At 50.5% G+C, this 19,433-nt stretch overlaps 1 protein-coding gene and 1 long non-coding RNA gene across 7 annotated transcripts in view; one reads left to right on the top strand and one right to left on the bottom strand.

Annotated features, from left to right (window-relative positions):
* The window catches only part of JADE2 (jade family PHD finger 2), a 146,058-nt gene that overhangs the window by 63,414 nt on the left and 63,211 nt on the right, over positions 1–19,433 (bottom strand). For 4 of the 5 annotated variants that reach the window (XM_085014574.1, XM_085014571.1, XM_085014572.1 and 1 more), the window contains exon 7: positions 1,829–1,991. The gene's annotated coding sequence lies outside the window, so the exon portion shown is untranslated. Of the gene's footprint in view, positions 1–1,828; positions 1,992–5,588; positions 5,776–19,433 lie in introns of those variants that run through there. The other variant, XM_085014579.1, reaches the window with a different exon arrangement.
* Positions 1,871–12,194, top strand: LOC106507323 (uncharacterized). Of its 2 annotated transcripts, XR_001303225.3 has the most exons (4): positions 1,871–2,007; positions 8,887–8,988; positions 9,719–9,838; positions 12,015–12,153. It is a non-coding gene; the product is annotated as an uncharacterized LOC106507323 (long non-coding RNA). The 2 variants fall into 2 exon arrangements; XR_014838806.1 differs by lacking the exon at positions 9,719–9,838 and having other exon boundaries at positions 12,015–12,194.

Below are 19,433 nucleotides of genomic sequence, written 5' to 3'. Positions count from 1 at the left end.
CAGGAATCTCCCCCAGAGACCCTCTGATGTGGGCACTAGAGGATCTGTTTAAGAGCATCATTACAACATTGTTTGCAACCGTGAAAAACTTGAAATAGCTTGAATGTTTGTCACTAGAGAACTCACTAAATAAACCAAGAGCAAAAAGAAGAAGGCAGCAAACTAAGAAGCATTGTGTGGTTTTGTATGTCTGATGTAGAAAGAGCCCTAATAAAAGTGTTATGTGAAAAGAAAGTTGCAGGGTAATATGTACAATATGATCCCGTTTACATTAAAAATGCCTACAACGAGTCTACATTTTAAATCTGAATGTAGACACACAGATATATGTAATTTCATAGAAAAAATAAAGTGGTGAGAGCAGTTGCCTGTGTTGGAGCATAAGAAGTGAGGCTGGGAAGGGGTGACGGGCTAGCGTAGGGCTGTGGCCGTAGACTGCAGTTGTTAGGGGAGTCCCATGAAGCCCTCTGCCCTCTGCCCTCTGGGCAGTGCTGGTTGGCCGACAGGTGCTCAGAATTCTCCAAGAACAGAAGCAAGGTTGGAGAGAGCAAATGTGCACAACAACGGTTAGACCATGGTCCTGGCAGGCAGGGGCAAAAAGTGCTGACTCCTGGGTGGCCTGGAGCCTCTCTGGCCCTGTCTGAGCCCCAGTGTCAGGGTTTCTCTGGCCCAGCCTGAGAGTCTAAGTCCATTCCAGACCCTTCCTACTGAGGCTGAGCTCCTGGAAGAGCATGGAGAAGCCCCACTTGGCCTTTGCTGCTGAGACTTTGGCATGAGCCAGGCTATAACTGGGACCCAGCGTGGGAAGAGAGAAGCTTCTGAGCAGTATGGCCTCTAGGAAAAGGTCCCTCCTCTGACAGGTAGAGTACCGCTTCTTCCCAACTCATCTGGCCTGAGGAAGCCTAGTCCAGCCTGGCTCCTTAGGGAACAAATTCATTACCTGGTGAGCTCTAAACAGTTAATGAAATCCACTGAGTGAGGGCTCTGGGCTGGGTGAGAGACACAGATGGTGCCAGAGGTCAGAGCTTGGGCACTGGGCCTGTGGGATGCTGGTGAGCTTGTGAGCCGAGCTGTGCACAGGTGGAGACTTGTTGTGCATACAATTCCTAGGGTTGGTCTGGGCTGGCTTCAGGCTACAGGGATGAGTTTCATGAGGTCCCTGCCCTGAGGATATCACAGACGGAGAAGGGGCATACTGTGGGTTTGGATGGGGTCAGATACGTAGATAGGATCGAGGCTCAGTGTGGAACCAGAGGAACAAGGCCAGCTGGCTCTGAGATGCCTCACCCCAGTCAAGGCTTCATTAATGGTGCCCTGGCCTAGACCAGCCTCCCATTGCCAGCAGGTATTCCAGGGTGCAAGGTGGCTGCCTTGGGAGCCTCCTACAGGCACTAGTAAGCAAGCTATTCCTCCCTTAGGACTGAGGACAAAGTCACTTGTGAGCCTGGGGTGACCTTGGGCACTATAACTTCTGGGCATCTAGGACCTGCAGCTCTGGCAGGTGGCGGGCTTCTTCCAAATGTGCTGGGTCTCCTGCCAGGGCCCTGGGGAGAGGCTTGGACAGGAATTGACACTGGATGCCTGTGCCACAGAGATGCCTGGGAACAAAGGAATTCTTGTCGAGCTGCTCTCCAGCTAGGCCAGCTCCGGGCAGCTTATCCAGCTAACACAGCTCCTCTAGGAGAGTTGTACAGAGGAAAGAAAGCCTGCATTACCCTGGAATCCAGTTAGGACAGGAAAGGCAGATTCCTAGGGAGCACCGGAAAACTGTGTTTGGCAGTGGGGACGTCCCTGGAGAGCCTCTGCCACTGGGCATCCAGCTCCTTACCTTTCTGATCGCCAACTGCTTTCAGAGTTCAAGGAGAGGCAAGCAGCTCTTAGGTGTCCGGTCCTCCGGCTGACCGGGCTGGGAGAGTGGGCCCAAGGAAGAGCAGGTGCCATCCTTGCCCCAGAAGACCTCACAACCCAGGTGGGGAGGTGAGATTCCTGGACTGGAAACAAGATGAGGTAGGACATGAGTCAGTGCAGAAGTGTCTGCCTCAGCCCTGCATGTGCGTGGGGGGAGGAAGGAGCTGCTATGTGGGGGCAGCGGGGAGAGAGCGTGTGTACCTGTGCCTGCATGTGCATGTGTGCAGTTGTGTGTACCCATGGGCGTGAATAGTGCGTGCTGTGTGGCTGTGTGTATCCACACAGGCCTGGTGCCACATCTCTGGAATCCCTGTCTTTTGTGCTATTTGCCCAGACAACCTAAAAATAATTCCCACTTAACTTTAGGATTTGTTATTTGATGTAGGAGATTCTTGCCCAACAGATACACTGTTCTACCCACACTTTAAGATCAAGTTAAAATGAGTCTGCATTCCTTATGCATACACAGGAAGGCTGGTCAACAAAAGTCACTCCGGATTTAGCTGGAAAGTTCATATAAAAATGGTCCAGAGCATAACAAATTTGAGCAATATGTATGGATTGGCAATGATGGCACTGAGGGTGATAATTATGATGATGATGAAAAAGAACCCAATATAGCTACCAGGGGTGTCATCTGCCCTTTATTTCACTGATACATGACATCAAATCGGGCCTATGACACGCACCCAATGAGTATTTATTGGATTTATTTGCAGACATTGACAAAGAATGTCCACACATGTGACACATGGGCAAATATGGAGCAAGATGATCGATAATTCATCATGGACAGAGGACCACTAAATAAGAGAGAGTTTAAAAGTCAGTTTAAAGCCGCTGTGGCTGTGGCGTAGGCTGGCTGCTGCAGCTCCAATTGGACCCCTAGCCTGAGAACCTCCATATGCTGCAGGTGTGGCCCTCAAAGACAAAAAAGACCAAAAAAAAAAAAAAAAAAAAAAGTCAGTTCATTAGACAGATGGCTGAGGGGTGATGCCATTATCACACTGAAAGAGTAAAGCCCTGGAGGAATGCTAGAGTGAGAGACAACTTGCTGATACTTGATAAGGGGTAAGATGAGAGATATACTTGTGACCAGGTGACAGGTCAGTAGCTCCATGGCCAGATCCCAATAGGTAGGTAGAGAGGTAAACAGAAATGGAGGGATAGAGTGAGAGAGACAGACAAGAGGATGAGAGAGGTGTTCCTACTGTGCCTCAGGGGGTTTATAACCCAACTAGTTTCCAGAGGATTCGCGTTGGATACCTGGCCTCACTCAGTGGGTTAAAGATCGGCATTGCTGCAAGCTACGGCGTACGTCACAGATGCAGCTCGAATTAGGCAGAATGATGCCCCCTAAAGACGTCTATGTTGGGCTCCTCAGAACCTGGAATATGTTACTTACACAGCAACAGGGACTTTGCAGATATGAGTAAATGAAGAACCTTGAGATGGAGGGAGTCGCCCGGATTATCCAGGTGGGCCCAGTCTAATCACACGTCCTACCCCTGCACTGACTTCTCTCTTTCTCCTGCTCTCTCTTTCTCTCTCTCTTTTTTTTTTTTTTGGCTGCACCCACGGCACCAGGAAGTTCCTGAGCCAGGGCTCAAGCCCACACCACAGATAACGTCAGGTCCTTAACCCGCTGAGCCACCGGGGCTCCACATTTCTCTTTGACCACGCTCTAACCTCCCCTACCTTCTTTGCAGTTCCTCATCATGCCAAGCTCATTCCTACCTCAGGGCCTTTGAACTCCCTGATGCCTCTGTCTGCTTCTTTTCATCACTCAGATCTCCGTTCAAATGAGAGTTGCTTCCTCTACTTCCAGATTTTTGTCCCGAAGCCTTGAGAACACTCCGTTCCTGGGGACTGGGCTGGGGCAGCGGGATGTCCAAGCTCCTTGTCTGCTCTGGCTGGCATCATCCCCAGGCCTGGGGCCCGCCCAAGGCTGCGGGATGGAGCTGTGGGCATGAGTCATCGAGCCACAGACACAGTCCCCTTGTTGGAGGGACCTGAGCAGTTTATGTTGAGGCAAACTCCTAGGGCCAATGACCCGATTGAAGGAGGAGGTTAGGAATTTCCCCAAGTTCTTCAGATTCACGTGGGGCCTGGAGGGAACTGGAGAGCGGAGGAGCTGCGAGTGGCCTGCATGGGTGATGCTATATCCTTTCTGGATGGTTCTCAGCCCACCAAGAGCTGGGCCAGGCTGTGGAGGAGCAGATGGCACATGCCATTTTCACCAACTCCATTTATCTCACAGTGACCCAGCAACTACTGTGTACCAGGCCCCATGCTGCCCTCCTGCAGGTCAGTTCTGCCCAAAGGAGCAAATAGTCTAGGCTGGGAGGCAGGCTGGCCACAAACCTTACAGATCTCCCGGACAAGGGCTCAACATTGAGGGACACAGAGAAGCCACGTTAGACTCTGCCACATGGAGCAGGTGCGGCACTTGAAAGCAGTGAGCAGGCTAGCTGGAGGGGCACGGACACGATGGAAGGGTAGCCCGGGATGCAGGACCAGCCTGGGGTGTCAGTCTCCTGGGGCAGCCAGAACCAAGTACCACAAACAGAGCGGCTTAAACAATAGAACTGTGTTCTCTCACAGTTCTGGAGGCCAGCAGTTTGAAATCAAGGTGTTGGCACAGCCGGGCTCCCTCCAAAGCCTCTAGGGGAGAAGGCTTCCTCATCTCTTCCAGCTTCAGGGGCCTGTGGTGCTCCTGGCTTATGGCAGTGTGCCTTCAACCTCTGCCTTCACCTCCTCCAGGCTGTCTTCCCCCTGCATCTGCACATCTCTGTCTTCGCGTGGTGCTCTTCGTGTGTGCCCGTGTCTGGGTCCAAATGTCCCTTTCCTATAAGCAGAGCTAACGTGTTGGACTAGGGCCCACCCTAAGGACCTCAACTCAACTAAATCTGCAAAGACCCTGTTTCTGAATAAGGTCACAGTCACCGATGCGAGAGGGTTGGGACTTCACTATATCTTTTGTGGGGCACACTTCGACCCATCACAGTGGGCAATAGCTTGGGAGGGCATGGAGCTCAAGGCCAGAGCTATCCGCCCGCAACCTTTGTACACATTTCCCTGGGTGTCTCACTGGTCCTGACACTTACCTGCCACGTTCCCACCTCCAGACTCTTGCTGCCACGGCCCCACCCCCGTCCCTGGTCTGAATAGCTTTTCTTTCTCCTTAGGCCCAACCAGTGCTGGGACCTTCCTCTGATCCCTGAGACTCTCATGGTCTGAGGGAGGGCTCCTTTGGCCCACAGCACAGTGCCCAGGTGGAGGCCTTGAGTCCAGCTCCTCAGCCATTTCCAAATTCCCTCCTCACCATCCCTGCCCAGGCTCCTCGCCGTCCCGGGACAGGGCACTCAGCGCCTTGGAGCAGAACCATCCCACAGCGACAGCCCTGGCTGCTGCATCCCCTTTGCTCCGGCCACGCCTCACTCTCACCCCTTGGATCCCCATGGAGCCCACTTGGCTCCACCAGGGACCAAGGTGACAGCGGAGCACTGCCACCTGGGGCAAGGTGAGGGGCTTGCAAAGAGCTCTCTGACCAGATCCCTTATGCACCAGCCCCCAGGTAAGAAATTCCATCCTGGCCAGTCTGACAGCACCCACCCCTGATAAGGAAAAATGCCTTGAAGGGGAGACTGTCTGCCAGGAGTAGCTGGGCAGGGACTTGCCTCTGGAGACAGGCGGCCTGGTGATATCTCACTCAGGTCCTACAGGAAACTTGCCACCCAGGAGCAGGAGGGGCTGAAGAAGAAAGGCTATCCTGCAGGGCTCTGTCCAGGCTGCAGCGTGGGGAGAGGCCGAGGGCAGCTCCCGGCGCCCAGCCTGCCGGGCAGAGATGACCTCAGGCCCCAGGATATGCACTGGCCCAGCCTCTTCCTCCTCGCCAGCCCGCCCCCTTTGTCCTTCCCTGGCTGAAGAACAGCCCCTCCACCCGCAGCCCCTGGGCTGTTGGTGGCCTTTGGACTGGGAAAGACTAGGGCCTCCCAGGCCCCACCCCCAGGCTGACACTCACAGGCCCAGAGCTGTCCCTCCCTGAGCACAGTCCCACAGTGTCCTCAACCGGCCAGTCCCCTTCTACCTTGTCTCCGGTGGGAAGGGGCCGGGGGCAGGGAAGCGGGCCAGGCCCAGCCCTGGCCAAAAGCGCTGTGCTGCCCCTGGCCCTCAGCCCCGCACGTGCCCATGGAGCTCACATTCTGTGCGGAGTCCCCGGACAAGGCTGGGCTGCCCAGGCTGCTCCTCTGCTTGTGCCAGAGGAATTGGAGGGTAGGATGAGGGGTGTGCTCCCCACAAGACCCCCGGCACCCCAAAAGGCTCTTTTGGAAGGATTAGCCAGCCGTGTCTAATAAGGAACTACCTCACTTTTGCCTGATTGAGTCCAACTCGGCAGGGCTGCCTAAAATAGCCAGGTAACAGATGCCAAATGTCTTCAAGGAGAGTTTGGCTCCGGAGACCTGGGCAAGGGGTTGGGGCGTTGGGAGTGTGCGGAGGTCCAGCCCAGGTCCAAGAGTCAGGAGGGTAGCCTCGGCCCCTGCACCTGGACCCCAGACCCCAGACCCCGAGGCGCCAGCCAGGCCTGGCCCCCAGTAGGTCCCAATGAAGCCTCTAAAAATCCCTGTTTTTACCAGTCCAGTCCCTGCCCACATGGTGGACGTCAACGAAAACCCTTCTTAGATGAAGAGTTTCGTGGAGAATTTCATGCTGCCCCAGAGAGGGTGAGGTATGCTCAGGGATTTGGAACCTGATCAGAGAAGGCATCGCTAGGCCTGGCCTGAGCATACGCTGGCAGTCCAGTCAGCGGCCTGGACTGCTGGGTTGGTGTCTTTCGTCAGGACTGCCTACCTGCTAAGCTACTAAGGACACCTAAGTTGGGGCTGGCTCCGCTCCAGCAAGCACATCCTCTCCGTGGCCCTCCTGGCCCGTCTTGGGCTTGGTCCTCTGCGAAGCGTGGTTAGACCTGCCAGTCTCTCAATGTCCCTTTCCTCGCAGAGGAAGAGGGAAACCAAGCAAGGCAGGGCATGGGCTCTGTGGCCCGTGGTCTGAGCCCTGTGTACAGAACCCACGCACGGGCAGGGAGAGGCACCTGGAGTGTGCAGGGGGCACCTCTGGAGCAGGGCTGGCTGACTGTGTTCAGTTCAGTCAGTGCTCAGTCCCCACTCTGCGTGCAGTGTATTCACCAGGCCCGGGCAGAACCTCTGGAGCATCTGTGTGGCGTCACTGGCCTCCTCCAGGGGCCTGAGCCCCAGCCCAGCCCACCCCAGACTCTGAAGTACTCTGCGGAGGTCCTCGTGCCGTATCAGGAAGGAAGAACACTTTCGCCCCTGACCCCACCCTAGGCCTCTCTGGGAAGCTCATCTCTCCCCACTGCCATCTGCGGGCTTCCTGAGCCACAGCCCACAGCCCCCGCACCTCAAAGCATTAATCTAACAAAGTAGTTAATGCCTGCCCCAGCGCTTGGCAGCTCTTTGAACACGGACAAGGTACTTGACCTCTCTGGACCTCATTTATCTCACGGATAAAATAGAAATAATGATAGTCCTTAGCTCAGAGGGTCATTGTGGGGATCAAATGAGATCATGCAGGGGCTGGCACAGGCAGGAGAGGGCATCCCTGGTACTATCTGTGGGTATCCCTCTCTAACCTGCTGCTGCTCCTTTGCTCCTCATCTCCAGCTCCCTAAACTCAGGCTTGTCACCTTCCTAAAACCTCTGCGGTCTGAGCCAGGGGAGCCGGTCAGGTCCTGCTCCCAGGTGAAAGGCAGACAAGGATGTGTGTCTGAGCATCCTGCATCCCTGGTCATAAAGCTAGAAGGACTCCTCCAGGCACACAGGATGCTCTCACTTTGGTCACCATCCACACTCTTAAATCAAGGGAGTTTCAAGAATCAGTATTTCTGTGGTAGAAGCCAAAGCAAAGAAACAGAGAGGGTGAGAGAATAACCGAAGGCCACACAGCAAGCTCAGACCAAAGTCAGGTAAGGACCCCAGTGGACCTGCACCCAGCTCTCCTCCCCACCTAACTCAAAAGCTTTCTTTTCTTTAGAAGCCTCGGTGGAAGCCTCCTTCTGGAGCTTTTCTGTTCAGAGAAAGCAGCAAACAAAGTGGAGCCAGCCCCCTGGGCCTGGAGCCCTGAGCTCCCCAGGCCGACCCACAGACTGACGGAGACGTTACCGGAGCTGATGATTCAACTTCCTGCCTTTTGAGAGCGCCCAGACCACAGAGGTTTTCTCGCTTGGAGGAGGGGGCATCTCCCTGCTAGGGCCAAGCAGGGTGGGACAGGCCCCACCACAAACGGCAAGGACCAGGCAGTGCATGGGGCAGGCCCTAGGGGCTGCTCTGGAACCCCAGCCAGCTCCTTCCTAAGGCCTGGCTCTTTGGGTAACTGATTACTACCTAGGGTGACCAAATGTCCTGATTTGCCTGAGACTGTCCTGGTTTTAGCACCTGAAACCCCACATGCTGGGAAACACCTCAGTTTTGGGCAAACCAGAAGGTTTGGTCACTTAATTACCACCCATATTTCTAGAGGACATGACTGCCTCAGTGACTCTGGGGGTCCAGACCCCAGGACAGCACGTTTTAGAATAGGGAATAGGCACACTATGTGCAGGTTTTTATTTTGTATTAATTTTTTTGGCTGTACCTGTAGCACGTGGAAGTTCCTAGGCTAGGGCTCGAACCCCGGCCACTGCAGGGATGACACTGGATTGTTAACTGCTAGGCCTTTAGGGAGCTCAGGAATTGGCAAACTGTGGCCTGAGGGCCTGATCTGGCTCTCTGCCTATTTTGTACAGCTCAGAAGCTAAGAATAGCTTTTATATTTTTTAATGGTTGAAAACAAAATTAAAGAAGAATAATATTTCATGAGAAGTGGAAATTACATGAACTTCAGATTTGGGTGTTCATAAACAAAAGAGCACAGCCATGCCCATTCATTTACATATTGTTTCTGGCTGCTTTCACATCACAGGCAATGAACTTGTATCGAGACTGCACAGAACCATGGACCACAAAGCCTAAAATATTTACTGCCTGACCCTGTACACAAAGTTTGCTGGCCCCTGTTTGAGAGGTAGGCAAAAGGCGTGGGTGTGCCTGACCTGGGCTGGGGTGTGAGTGTGTGTGCGTGAGCGGTGACGCTTTTGTGAGGAAACGCAGAACTGGAGAAGGACAGATTCAAGGCAAGGGCTCAGCTCATTTCTCAGGCTGCAAATACTTGCCAGCCCAATTCCAGAAGCGGTTCAGAAACGATGTGCCCGGACCCCTACCCTCGGCCTGCTAACAATCCTGCTCAGCTTGGGCTTCTGGGGCGAACTGTAGGGCACACGCAGCACCAGATCTTTGGGCCTAGAGGCAACAGAGTCCTGTCCAGGCCTCGGCAGGCCCTATCATTTCAAAAGCCCAAAAAGGAACATGGGGTCTGGCAGCTGGGCAACATGCTTGAAGCTGGAACCATCCTGGGAAACCCATCTTTCTGACTGTGGGTAAGAACAGTGAGACGCCACGCAGGTTCAGGCATTCCAACGTTGTCACATGGGGCCATAAACACAACAGGGGCTCCCTGTGCCCCAGGAGATCTCGCCACGTGTGCCACGGCTGTCCACCTGTGTAACTGACTTAGAAGCTCGGGACTTCCGGGGGTGCTGGAAGGCTGTCCCCAGAGGCTGAGGAGGAAGGTCTCCGACTGTCCCTTTCTGAGCAGCTTCTAATTCAGGGGACCCTCATTCCTTGCTACTATCAGCACCTTCGAGCGGGGTTCCTCAAAGCGGGAGCCTGTCCTCATGTCCCTCGCCCTGGTCCAGGTCTTCCATCCCTGGAACGACAGAGCCGACGACATCTCTGGAAGAAGCGCCCCTTAATATCTTCCTTGGGAAAGAAGACGGCTCCCTTCAAGTTCGGGTCATGCTTTTCACACGTTGAAGGTGGGTCATTAGGAGCAAATGCCACTGTTTCCCGCTCACTGCTGGAAGCACACAGGGTCCCTTCGGGGTGATCGTGGGGGTGCATCGTGAGAGGGCATGAGAGCAAGCCCCGGAAATGCCTTTAAGAAGACCCGGCCCAGGTGCGGCCAGGGGCCCTCCGTTTGATTATTACCCTGATGCCAGCAGGAACAGTAGACCTGGGTTAGTGTCCTGAACTCTACACAGACCGAGTATGTTCTCGGTTGACTAGTCTCCCAACCTCAGCCACAGCTGTACATCCAGAAGTCCGCTGGCTTATGCGGACTTACAGCTAAGATCTGGGGAGGTAAGGGGATGGTTCCAGAGCAGCCGCATCTTGAGGCTCAGCATCTAGGTCAATGCTGTGTAGCTCGGGCTCTTGATTGATTGTCCCTCAGTGTTCCCATCTGTAAAATGGAATGATTTGTGGAGACTTACCTCATCATGAGGTTCTGAAGAACTACTGTACCAGAGAGAAGGCCCTCTGGTGATTTCACTGTGCATCTTCCTAAGGAATTGGCTCAGGGTGCTTTAGCAGAGTGTATGTGTGTGGGAATCAATTAGAACTCTTTCAGCTTTAAGTAAAATGTAACTCACCACAAATTGCTTAAGCAAAAAGAATCTATTTATCTGGTTGGTTGGTTTACATAAAGAAAAAGTTAAGGGGCTTCAGGCACAGCTTAGTCCAGGGGCTCAAAAATGTCATCTGGACCAGGCCATTCTTCATTTCTGCTTTCTTTAGCATTGATGCTATTCTTAGACTGTGATGGCAGGATAGATGCAAGCAGCTCCAAGATGACCCCCTCACATATCTAAGTCCAGAAGAAAGGACAACATCTTTTTCTGGGCTACTTAAATACTTGGTATTGACTCCAAATGGACCTTGTGGCTTGGCTTGCATCACGCGCTCATCCCTAAACCATTACGCAGCTTGGAACGGTGCACAAGGCCCATGCTTCTCTGATTGGTCAGGCCTGGTTCACAAGTGACGCTCAAGACAGGGAATTAACTCCACCTGAAGTACACAAGTGGAACACAGGAAGAGGAGTGGATTCTCCAGTGAAAGTTGGACGGCTTTGACCAGAAGATGAGGGACAAATACGAAGCAGGGAAACTACAACAGTTCTAAAACAGGAAGTAAATGTGTATGGGCAGGAATCCTTGGACCTGGATCTGTACAAGGCATCAGTGGACTGATGCACAGCTTTGGGATCCAGTGAGAATACGAGGTAACATCCACCTCTAGGAAAACATTGGATTGCCTCAGAAATCCCCAAATATTGCTCACTGCCCTGGGACCTGGGACCTCATAGTTAAGCAGAATATGATCCGGGCATCCTGACATCCACAGGAGTTACCAGCCCCTGCCTAGAACAAGGATCACCTGGCCCATGCCTCCTTACTCTGATTGTACTGTACTCTCCTTGAGGGCAGGACCACAACTCCCTTCCCTCTGCATCTGCAGAAATATTTTTGGAATGAATACTAATCTTTAGCAGAGCTTGATACCTTTTCAAACCTCTTTAACATCTACTGTCGTATATGATTCTTTGTTCTTCTTTTTGGCTACCCAGGATCTGAACCCTCTTCCTGTGAGAGGGAATTCCCCTTATTCTCAGGCGGAGCCCACTTCCCACCAGAGAGGCTGAAAGTAGCACGTGCGTGTGTTTCCCAGCCTCCCTGTGGCTGGGCAAGGGCACATGACCTAGGCTCTGACCATCAGACACATGGGCATCAGACACATGGGCTCCAGACTGTGACCCAGGAGCTAGTGGCCCAAAGAAGCATTTGGTGGTTATCAGGGGTGCAGCTGGCCAGTGTTCCTAGGGCAGTGGGGATGGTGACTCCTGAGGGCGTGAACAGGATGCTGCAGCCCAGCCTACCTGGCCCAGTACAGTGGTGACAGTGACGACAGCAAGATCCCAACTGAGTACTGCAGTGTGACCTGGGGCCTTGTTCAAAGCCGTGTAGTCTATGGGGCTGCTTCTCTGCTCTGCCGAGAGATTCTCTGAAATGCTCAATATCCTTATTATTTTGGGGCTTAAATCAATTTAGCTTAAGTCAACTGAGTCAATCTGCTTAAGAATCGATTTCTGTTGCTTGCAGCTAGAAACTCTGTTATAATCCTTGAGACAACTGCATAATTCCCCTTTTCCAGGTGAATAAATTGAGGCTTAGAGCCCGGCCTCAGCCCATGCAATGGGACCGTTTCTGCATTGAGACCAGAACCCTGGACTTAGTGAAGCAGACCTACAACTGCAGGTGGGAGCCCAGGCGAGGAAGAAGTTTCTCATAAGTAGAGCTGCCTCATCTGGTAGGAAGCCCCCTGTTGCTGGAGGTATGCAAGCAGATCTGGGGAGATGGAGGGAGAGGCCAGGCAAAGCAATTCCAGTTCCCTTCTTTGCCACAGATTACACAGGTTATCATCTGTCCAACTCGGAGTCCTCTTTGTCCACACAGAGGGTCAGGGTAACACACAGCTCCTGGTGCTGCGGCTTCAAACCCCCCCAGTCTCTTTACCATCCTGCTTGTTTCTGGTCCAACTGCTGCTAGTCCTATGTTCCAGAGAAAAGTCATGGCATTTACTGGCCTCCGTCACTTTAATGAAAAAGCCCCTACACCAAACAAATACAAGCACAGACATTTGCAACTAATTATGGTATTGCTGATCAGTCAAATTTCATTGCAAATTGCATGTTGAAATTGATAGTGGGCGAGTCATGAATAAACTGGTTGTCTGGAAAAGTGACACGGGCACACAGGACTAGGTTAATAATTCAATTTGGGCTCAGCCAGACACTCTGAAGAAGAGGAAGAAGCAGATTAGCGGTGCCCCAAGACTGCTTGTTTTCCCGGGTACCTCTTGCCAGTGTGCCTTCTAAGGGAAGCTGAGCCTCCTTTAGGATCCTCCCACTTTGGGAGACCGCAGGGCACTGAGTATTCCAGCCTTTAATTCTTGGTTTGCAAAATTGCAGCCTTGAGTGATGTGGGGAGGGGAAGACGGCCTTACATCCCATCCCCTTTGCTGCTAAGAAGCCCACTGAGGAGGCTTCCTGGAGACTGCCGCCTCCTGCTGCAGTGAAGACTGCTCGTGGCCTCCCATCTGTGGGTACTGGGCTGGGAAAGCCCACGGGGGTTCCCCAGGTCAGGTCTGGCTCCAGAGAAGGTGGAAAAGGAGCCAGAGGGGCCTTAGAGAGCTCCCCACTTGCCCTGGTCCCCGTGGCGGCCCACAGAACTATGAAGCCCAAAAGTAAGACAATGCATCGAGGCCACAAGATAGACGGGCAGTGTCCTCAGAATTGGGCCTTCCTGGAGGGTCGCTGTGCCCCTGCACCTGGGGAGGAAGGCAGGATGGAGACACAGAGCAGGCAGAGTGCACAGATGTCAGGGGCAAGTAAGATGCAGCCACAGTGGCCACGTTGATCCACCCTGGAGTACTTCCCCGTGAGCTGCTCGGCCACTCTAACTGCCCTGGCTCTAAAGGCCTGTGCGGAGGCAAAGTCTTAATTTTTGCCCTCTAGATTGGAGTTTAAAACTCAAATGTCTACATGGATGTGGGTGCGCTCTAGACTGGGCAGGCCTGGTAAGCTTGGGCCTGCCTCGGGGGGAGCAGCCATGCTTTGGCTTCAGGAGACTGTCTAGAGACAATATGAGCTGGAATCCAGAAAAAGATTTAGGCCAGGGATATAAATTTGGAAGTTGTCAACAACTGAATTATATTTAAAGCCACTCTGGGGGAGATTAACAACAGAGTGAGTGGAGATGCGAGGTCCAGGGACTGAACCTTAGAGAGGAACAAGTGCCAGCAAGAGGGCCCGTGAAGGAGCAATCAGCCAGGCAGGAGGGAAACCAGGAGAGGGAGGCGAGGGCGCCGAGCAGGGAGAGATGAACGCCTACACTCTAGAAAAGAGGCAAGGGAAGCTAGCCTTGAGATTTAACATGGAGACTCCTTGACAGGGGTATCTTGCCGTCGTGCTGGAGGCTGAGGGGAGTGCACGGGAGAAAGGAAGGAAGGAGAGGACGTGAAGGCAGCAGAACCTTCAGAAGTTTTCCCATAAATAAGAGCAGAGAAATCGGAGGACAGTTTGAGGGGTATACAAGGCCAAGAGGAGGTTTTTCTTTAAGAGAGAAAAATTGCAGTATTTTTGGGTGTGGATGGGAATAAACCTGGAGAGAGGGGAATTTTGATGATGCAGGTGAGAAGGGGGATAAAAGTTGGAGTGAAGTCCTTGAGTAAACAGGTGGAGATGGCATCTGGTGCCCCAAAAAGGAAGATGTCCTTAAACAGGAGCACGGAAGGTTCCCCCATATTAGTGAAATGGAAGGCAGAGTCACTGAGCACAGATGCAGGTGGGTGGAGGAAGTAGTGGTGGAGCCCATGGAACGTCTCTTCTATTTTCTTAGCAAACTAGGAAGAGGTTGTCAGCTGAGAGTGAGGTGGAGGAGGAGGTGTGAAGCCATCGGTGTGAAGCCATCGGCGGGAGGGAGGGTGTGAGTAGACTTGGGGATGGAGTATGACTGCTGGGCAGTGTTTAGGTCTCACTTAGGGAGGGTTATGGTCATTAATTTAAGGTGAGGCAGCATAACAAAGAAGAAACAGACTCACAGACACAGAGAATAAACTAGAGGTTACCAATGGGAAGAGGGCGTGGGAGGTACAAAGTATTCGGTGTAAGACAGGCTCAAGGATGTATTATTGTACCACATTGGGAACATAGGAAGTATTTTGTAATAAGTGTAAATGAAAAGTTATATAAAAATTTTAAAAATAATAATTCTAAAAATTCTCAAGAATTAAAAAAAAAACCAAAAACCTAGCTGAATAAATAAAGTGAGACTGGTCAGCTCAACTGAGGTTATTTCTCAATCCTGGGCAGCCTGTGGGTGCAGATATACGGTAGGAAAAGGGTTGCGTTTCACCAGGGATGTGGTTTTGCCAGGTGCCTGTAGCACAGTGAGGGGCAAGGGAGAGAGTATAATACTGGATTGTGGACCCTGGGCTGGGGAAGGAGGAAAGCGTGAAGAGAAACACTTGCTGGGTCCCTGGAAGAACTGTGGCAGTAGGGGTACTAGAGGGAGGGAGCTGGAGAGAGAGGCAGTGTTTATCAGACAGTGGGATGCTTCAAACTGAGATGATGAATGGAGTGCTTTGCAGGTAAAGTCTGGGGATGGGAGTGAGAGGCTGAGGTACTGTGGAAGCCAGGATCATGACAAAAACTAAGGCTCGAGTGGCCTTAGAGAGGGTAACTGTGGGCAAGGAGTTACCATCTGTAAGGCATGATGAGGAGGGACTCGGAGGTCGATAAACGACAGCAGAAAGGGGGAGAAATGGGTGGTCGCATCTGATGACATGGGTTTTCCTGAGAAGGAGGGCAAACTGTCTAGAGGTGGCACTAAGGAGCAAAATGGGCACGTCGCAGCCCTAGACCCAGGGACACAAGGACTGCAGGAGGGAAAAACGCCACCCCTTGAGAGGCTGCAAGGCGAGTGGAATGGTTATGGGAGAGGCAGTCTTCCATTAGAGCAAGAAAGCAAAAGGGACATTTCAAAATGAGGTTGAAGACAGGGGCAAGTTGACTGATGCCAAACCACGAGTTTCTGGACGTGGGATAGGGAGGCGATGGGGTCAAAGAGGGAAATACGGAGCCATGTGGGACGTAGAATCCTGGGGTAACGATGCCCTGGGAATTCTGGGACTCTGGGGGGCCTGATCTGCATAGGGATAAAGGGACTGTTGAGAGCAGCCTGAGGGGCCTGAGGCAGGGTTTTTCAGGAGGTCGGAGGAGGGAGCGCTTGTCAGGAGCCCTGTTCACTCCTGCTGATGGTGGTCTGGAGGTCTGGGGAGGCAGTCTTTCCACAGCAGGTGGAACTGTGGGCTCCTTCTTTACTCCCAGGTAGGAATAGCAATCAAAACACTCTTCATAGACCTGACCCTAGAACCACAGTCACGTCAATGAAAAAGAATTGCTCAGAAATACTCTTATATGGGGCATAATAAATCTATATATAATGAACCCCCTCCAAAGAGTAGCGATGAAAAGCTTAATCCCTGCCAACCCCAGGGGGAAAAAAAAAAATCCAGGTTTTAACTTTAGCTCTTACACCAAATGAATTCAGGTAAATTAAAAGGCTAGTGTGGAAAGTATGATATTGGTGTAAAAATAGAAATAGACCCATACAACACCTGATGAATTGGTTTTCAAATTGGTTGTCAGAACCAAGACAACTCAACGGGGAACAATCTTTCCAACAAATCTTGCTGGAACTATGAGACAGTCATATGCAACGTACTGAACTTTGACCCTTACACCACAGCCCAACAAAAAATTAACTTGGTATGGATTAAGAGCCTGTATGTATGACCCATATACAAAATTACATACTCAAATATTATACAAAAATGACATACAACTCAAGTTTAAAATAAGCCAGGCGTTCCCGTCGTGGCGCAGTGGTTAACGAATCCGACTAGGAACCAAGAGGTTGCGGGTTCGGTCCCTGCCCTTGCTCAGTGGGTTAACGATCCAGCGTTGCCGTGAGCTGTGGTGTAGGTCGCAGACGCGGCTCGGATCCCGCATTGCTGTGGCTCTGGCGTAGGCCGGTGGCTACAGCTCCGATTCAACCCCTAGCCTGGGAACCTCCATATGCCGCTTGAGCGGCCCAAGAAATAGCAACAACAACAACAACAACAACAAAAAGACAAAAAAAAAAAAAAGAAAGAAAGAAGGAAAAAAAAAAAAGAAAAAAAATAAGCCAAAGACTTGGATTAAAGAAGACTTTACCAAAGAAGATAACTTTGGCAACAAACACACGAGAAGGTGCTCGACATCATTTGTCATTAGGGAAATACTAATTAGAGCACATGCTCGAAGAGCCAGAATTCTGAAACACTGACCGAATTAAGTGTTGGTGAAGATGGGATCACTGCCTGCCCTGGAACAGACGGGAGATACGTGAGGAAATGCTGGGGGTTCGGGGTATCTTGTGTGAACACAGCACCGTTTATGCTCTCTTCAACTCACAGACATTTAGGTCGCGGTGGCAGATGCAAAGATGTGCCACACAGGTCCCCCCCAGTCCACTGGCAGGGAGTGTGATCAGCAGAAACCTGTGGCTAAGACCTTCTTCAAGGTCCACCTGAGCTGCAGGGAGTGTGGCGCCCCTTCCCGGAGCAGCTTGTACCATGTGACTGAATAAGACAAGGATACAGAGGCTGGGCCAGTTTCATCCAATATCGAATTCAGGTGCAGAATACTTGCTTCAGTTTCCTACCAGGATGGCCTAGACTATGTTGAACTTTCATCACAGTTTGACTTCGGTTCAGTTCTGTTTCCTCTCTCTTCCTTTCATAGACGGTGACTCCTAAATTTTTGTTTTGTTTGTTTGTTTGTTTGTTTTGTTTTTAGGGCTGTACTCGTGGCATATGGACGTTCCCAGCCTAGAGGTCCAATTGGAACTACCGCTGCTGGCCTGCACCAGAGCCACAGCGATGTGGGATCTGAGCCACGTCTGCGACTTACACCACAGCTCACGGCAATGCCGGATCCTCAACCCACTGAGCTGAGGCCAGGGATCAAAGCTGCAAACTCATGGTTCCTGGTCGGATTCATTAACCACTGAGCCATGATGGGAACTGCCCTAATATTTCTAATAAATATCTTGCATCCCAAACTCTACTGCAGTATCTGATCCCTGGGAAACTGACCTATGACAAGGCTACTATAACCTAAGCTTCTATAGTCATTCTTGTCCATGTTTCCTGTTCTATAAACACTCTTTTCTGTAGGATATTTGCCTAGTAATGGGTCATAGAGTATGTTATTCTCAGCTTAACTGAATAATGCTGAACTGTTTTCCTAAGTGGTTGTACAAATTTGTGTAAATTTACAAGGATAAATGTTTTTGCTAATACTTGGTATTGTGACTTTTAAATTTTAGTCAATTTGATAAGTGTGTCGTATCTCATCATGATTTTGTTTTGTTTTCATCATGATTTTAATTTGTAATTCCTTCATTACCAAAGAAATTGAGTACTTTTTAAAAAATTTTATTGGACTTTGAGTTTCTTATTTTTCAGAGTGCCTATCTTTTGCCCATTTTTCTTTTTCTTTTGGCCAGGATACCTTTTAGATTATTACTTATTTATTTGTTTTAAAAACACTTTACTGGAGTTCCTATCGTGGCTCAATGGTTAACAAATCCAACTAGGATCCATGAGGTTGCAGGTTCTATCCCTGGCCTCGCTCAGTGGGTTAAGGATCCGGCGTTGCCGTGAGCTGTGGTGTAGGTTGCAGATGTGGCTGGGATCCTGTGTTGCTGTGGCTCTGGTGTAGGCTGGCAGCTGCGGCTCCAATTGGACCCCAGCCTGGGAACCTCCATATGCCGCAGGTGCAGCCCTAGAAATGGTAAAAAGACAAAAACAACAAAACAACAAAACAGCAACAACAAAAACTAAAAACAATTTACTGAGGTATGACTGACAGAAAAAGCGGTGTATATTTAAGGTATACAACTTGACGAGCTTGAGTTGCCCATTTTTTCTACTGCTTTGTCTTTTATTATTAATTCTTATGAGTTCTATACACACTCTGGATGAAAGCTCTTTGTTAGTTTTATCTGTTGCAATTATCTTCTGCTACTCTCCAGCCTGCACTTTCACTCTCTCAATGTCTTTGATGAAAAGAAATTCATTTTATCCATCTTTATTTTTTTTTCTTGGCCATCCCCTAACATATGGAGTTCCTGGGCCAGGGATCAGATCTAAGCCACAGCTGCGACTTAGGCCATAGCTGCAGCAATGCCCGGGCCGTGGATTGAACCTGTGTCCCAGTGCTCCCAAGATGCCACTGATCATTGTGCCACAGCAGGGACTCCCCATTTTTCTTTTGTAGTATTGCTTTTTGTGCTTTGTTTAAAAAAATTTCCTTCCCCAAGATTATGAAGACATTCTTCTACATTATTATTTTAAAACTTTATAATTTTGCTTTTTATATTTAGGTCCATATGCTCCTAGAGTTGATTTTGGTGTATGGTGTGAGATAGGGGTCCAATTTCATTCTTTTTTGATTTGAATATCCAAGTGCGCCAGCCAAGTCTACTGAGGGTGTCTTTTTGCCACTGCTATGCATGCTATTTCTGTCACAAATCAAGCATTTGGATATGGGCAGGTCCATGTCATAATTTCCTCTCTATTCCACTGGATCGTCTCCCCAAATCAGTGTCACACTGTCCTAATTAGTATAGGCATATAGTAATCTGGTACGGCAATTCATCTAGCCTCATTCTTTCTCTAGAACAACTTAGCTATTCTGACCTTTTGCATGTCCATATAAATTTAAGAATCATCTTGTCAAGTTCCCCCAAAAAAACCCAATGAACTTTTATTAGAAATAAAATTGAATGTGTAGATTACTTTAGGAAGAACTGACAATCTTTGTAATATTGAGTCTTCTAATCCATGAACACCATATCTCCATTCATTAAGATCCTTACTTTCTGTCAATAATACTTTTTTTTTGCACTGGAGATTTACTCCATTTTTATTAGATTTATTCCTAGTGATTTGGTATTTTTAAAT

Source organism: Sus scrofa, chromosome 2, assembly GCF_054392235.1.
Source record: "Sus scrofa isolate SSC_HxYL_T2T_F1_AM1 chromosome 2, Sscrofa_HxYL_maternal_Yorkshire_Landrace_v2.0, whole genome shotgun sequence".
Lineage (NCBI taxonomy): Eukaryota > Metazoa > Chordata > Mammalia > Artiodactyla > Suidae > Sus > Sus scrofa.
Note: the sequence above shows the minus strand (reverse complement) of the source record. Positions and strands in the feature narration are given on the sequence as shown.